This window comes from Desmodus rotundus, chromosome 11 (genome assembly GCF_022682495.2).
Source record: "Desmodus rotundus isolate HL8 chromosome 11, HLdesRot8A.1, whole genome shotgun sequence".
NCBI classification, from domain to species: Eukaryota; Metazoa; Chordata; class Mammalia; order Chiroptera; family Phyllostomidae; genus Desmodus; species Desmodus rotundus.
In genome coordinates this window covers 20,204,364-20,208,956 of record NC_071397.1, presented here as the reverse complement: position 1 = coordinate 20,208,956, position 4,593 = coordinate 20,204,364, and the positions used below count along the sequence as shown (strand labels likewise).

Here is a 4,593-nt window from a genome sequence, read left to right as displayed (position 1 = left end):
CTTTCTAATTTTGTGTGTTTAAAAATTTCCATAATAAAACTTTTATTTTTAAAAAAAGATATAAATGGAGGTGATCTAAGAAGTGTTCCAAGACCAAATAGGCAGATCAGAGGAAGCCTCACTAATAAGGTAAGGTTGGAGCAAAGATTTGGAGGAGAGAGCTATGTTGATCTCTGGAGATTTCTGGGGTTTTGCCCACTTTTGTAATGTGTTGCCTGCCTTTTTCTTATTGGCTTGGAGAGATTCTCTATATAATTCAGTTATGAACTCTTTTTTGGATATGTTTCTGCATGTATTGTCTCTTCTCCCCATCCATCCCTGTTAACTCTGTGACACTGCTGCTATTTTCCCCATTGCTTATTCCTTTCCAGCTATTGAACTTCTTGTTCCTTGAAATTGACAGGCTCACTCCAACCTCAGGGTGCTTCACTAGCTGCTACTTCTTCCTGCAATGTTTTAAATCCCAGAGATCCACATAGATCTTTCCTTGACTCTAAGCCCAGCAGCGTGCCCAACATGCTACCATGCCTCTCAGGCACCCATGTCTACTGAGGAGGATGCCCATAGTGGCAGCTATGGGTCTTTGAAGCACATTGCCAAGAGTAACACCACCAAGAAAACCCTGACTGGAACCCAGGTAGCTATGAAGATCATTGACAAGATGCAGCAGAACTTAGGTTCCAGCAATCATCTCATGAAGTAAAAATCATTAAGGCTTAGAGTCATCCCAACATAGCAAAGTTACTTGAAGTGAAAGAGACTGAGGAAAGGTGTTTGAGTACCTAGTGACTCATGGCAATAGGCAAGAAATAAAGGTCTGAGCCAAATTCCACATGTAGTCTGCTGGGCAGTACTGTGATGAGAAGTTTATTGTTCATAGAGACTCAAAGGCAGAAAACCTGCTCTTGGATGCTGACATGAACATCAAGATCGCAGATTTTGTTTTCAGCAAGAAATGCACCTTTGGCAGGAAGTCGAACACCTTTCACAGCAGGCTTTTTATGCTTCCCCAGAACTCTTCCAGGGCCAAAGGTAGGATACACCCCTGGTAGCTGTGTGAACCTTGGGAGTCATCCTATACACACTGCTCAGAAGGTCCCTACCTTTTGATGGACAGAATTTCAAGAAGATGCAGGAGCCAGTATGGAAGAGAAAATACCATATTCTGTTTTACGTGTCCATGGAGTAGAAAACATGCTCAAGAAGTTTCTCATCCTCAATTTCAGCAAGAGAGAAATTTTAGAGAAAATCATGAAAGGTCCATGGATGAATGTGGTTCTGAGAATGAGGAACCAAAGCCTAATGTGGAGCCACTCCTGACTGTGAGCACTCCGGGATGAGCTAGCTGGTGGGGTCCATGGGTTACACATTGGAAGATATATAGTACCTGCAGATGAGCCAGAAGTACAAGGAGATGATGGCCACTATTCTACTCCTGAGCTATGAGAATTCTGAGCTGGGGACTACGCTGTCATCCTGAAGGCCTAGCCTTCAGCTGATCTGACCAACACCACTGTTTCCCATCTTCTGCCCACCTCAAGCAGCAGAGTTTCAGCCAGCCTGTCATTCTCACCTTTACTTCCTCCTCTAAGAATATTCCCTGTGCTACTACAAAAAAAGGGTCTGTGGAATACCAGGAGTCAGGGGAGGCCAGGAGAAGTGCTACTTCTACTGCCAGCCGCCTGTCCAGCCTGGAGGAGAAGACCACCCCATCCTCTCTAGGAACAGTGACCTCTCCACCAACAAAAAGCAGGAATTTTGTGCTTTTGGAGAGGGCTAGAGGGCTTTGGCTAGGTAAAAGCAGCCTAACTGTGCTGGATCTGAGGCATCCGTGGTCTCTGCTTCCCCCACACTCACCCATGCCCAGCCCACCTCTCCTAGGAATCCAGGTCAGCCGCTGTAGCCCGGGAGGCCTCTAGGCTGTGGACTACTGCAGAGAGTAACTGTAAGGAGCTGCATTCCCCAGAGTTCGCTGAGCTCTCCCCTTCCCCCCACAACATCAGCAGTGGTGAGAGAACTCCAGACCGAACTAAATTCTACATGGGTATGTCCAATGGAAACTGTCCATGCTGGGCTGCTGGGACAGGTACACCACCAGCAGGAGTTTCCCAGGGGTATGACCTCAGCATCTTCCTCTGCCAACTGCCAGGGCTGGCAGGGGCCACAGGGAGCTGCTTTGACAAGTTCAGCTTCAAGGTTGAATGCAAAAATCTGTGTTTTAGGCTTGCCAGGATGAATCTGAATGAACCTGAAAGCAAAGACAGTAAAGACACTCCAACCTCATGTGGTGGGCAGTGGAGACAGTGATGAGAGAGAGAGAGGAGAGAGGGAGAGGGAGGGGGAGGGGGAGGAGGAAGAGGAGGAGAAGGCAGCGGTGGCAGTGGCAGCGACAATGGTGACAGGGGAGGAGAGAAAAAATAAATTTCTAGAGGTAGCTGTACTCACGTACTCACTATACTTTACATGGAATATAAAGATCATAAGCTCAAGGGGATCATGTGGGAGACTGACCAGCTGCTGGAAGCAGACAGCCACAGTGCAAGCTGAACCAGAAATACATGCACTGTGCGTGCACTGTGAGCAGGGCTAACAGGACCTCATACAGTAGAAGACAGAGGTGAGCAAACTCCCAGTGATGTCTCTTAAGCTGGTTTAATGTAAGCAAGTATTGGCAGGCATCTCCATGTCCTTCAAAATCATTGCCTCCAAACAAAATAATAGAGAACTTAAAGCTTTGTAAGGCTGCAGGAACCACCTGGCCTGAGAGTTGAGAGGAGCACCTGGTTGGTCCTAGGTCCCCTCTGGCCATTAGGCCCCTACCTGGGTGAAATCACAGAGACTAAACCATATATTTCCCTGCGGGCATTTCCTCTACTTCCCTTCTTTCTCTTTTCTTCTGTGTTTGTCCAGCAGGGAAAATGGTTCTTTATGACATAATGATTCATCTAGTCATTGTCAGAGGAAAGGCTCTCTTATATTCTCCAAAGAAAAGCACAGGGATAAGAAACATCTTGATAACATCACAGCATCTTGGCTTTACCATTCACTGTTTGCCTGCACAGCTGCTCTTCACTGAAGAACCTTTGGCTTGAAGATATGAGATGAAGGTTGTGTCATCTCTGAAGACGCATTCTGAATTCACATTTTAGTTCAAATGTCAAACCACCTCATGCAGGGATTTTGAGTAGCCATCTGTGTAAAGATTTGATCTGCTCATGACAAAATCACCCATTTTTTTTCCCCTCTTAAAAACACATCCTTTTGGACCTTGTATTAGAAATCACAGAAACACTTTAGTCTATTTCTATATCTAATTAAAGGAGCCAATAAACAGTGAGGAGCCAGGAGTATGAAATGTTCCATCTTCCATTTCATTCTAGAAAGCCTGTGTGTTTGGGTCAAGCCCTTTGTGTCCCTGAATGAATGTGTAACCCCATTTACCACTTTTAACAATAGATGCTTGAGGGTACAGTGTCATGGAAGAGGGGACTGTTCCTATGAAATGGAGTGATAAGTAGCTACTACAGCAGGATAAATTCTGTCTTGGTTTCTAGCTATGTTCCCTTCTGCCTTGCAAGTTAAGGGCCCCCAAATGCGATCAGTTGTTGCATGAGACAACTTCCCTCACTAGAAAAGAATTTGTCCCAGCTTGCACAGCAGTATGCTATTCCTTTCTCTCTTCTCTTTTATTTTTATTTTTTTCAATTTTTAAATTATTGTTCAATTATAGTTGTCTTCTCTTTTAAAAAGTAGAGCATGGAGCCACTTGGAAATGTGGAATCATTTCTGTATCTAAGGTCATCTAGGATAATAGCGCTTTGTTCCCAGGATGCTTTGATTTTGAATGTGTTTCTATCATCAGCCTTCCTATCAGAGCCATGAGTTTTCTGTTTCTCATCTGCCAAGATTTCCTGGGTGAGTTTTTGACCCTTGATATTTGGGTAAAGTCTCTGTTCTCATAAAATATACAAGCTTAACAAACTAATTTTTAAAAAATACATTTAATATTCATTATCTTTTTAAAAGTGAAAGTATGACATTTTAATATTTCTAAGAATTTGGATATCAGTACAAAAGATTTAAAGGAAGAAAGTTTTCTTTTTTTTCACATATTTCTTTTATTGTTGTTCAAGTACAGTTGTCTCCATTTCCCCCTTCATCTCTGTCCCATGGCAACTCCTGAACTATATGCCATGCTTCCCATAAATAACATCTTTTTGTACCATGGTTCTTTCTATAATATGATATACTGCTAATATACATTTTTTTGTTGTTAAATGTTTCACTAACCAGCAATCGAAATAATGCTGCTTAAGTAGAAGCTTATTTCTGAGAGGGCAAATCTGTGGGGTCAATGTTCTCAGCAGGGAGTGTGCTAAAGTACCTGTGGTGCTACAGGGACCTGTGCTGGATGGAGAGACAGCACAGAGGCTGAAAAGGCACAGTTGCAGCTGGCAGCAGGAACTCAACATCTGGTCATGATATTTAGAGATGCTCATTCTCATGTGTGAAATTTAGTGGCAAAAATCTTCAGGCTTAATATCATTTATAGATTGTGTGGGTTCCCATTTTTATTATTCTTCTCAATGGGGG

The 4,593-nt window shown here is 43.5% G+C and overlaps 1 pseudogene; it reads left to right on the top strand.

Moving 5' to 3' along the window:
* The first annotated feature begins 541 nt into the window (after positions 1–541).
* On the top strand, positions 542–1,722 carry LOC112302388 (serine/threonine-protein kinase MARK2 pseudogene; annotated as a pseudogene).
* Positions 1,723–4,593: the final 2,871 nt, after the last annotated feature.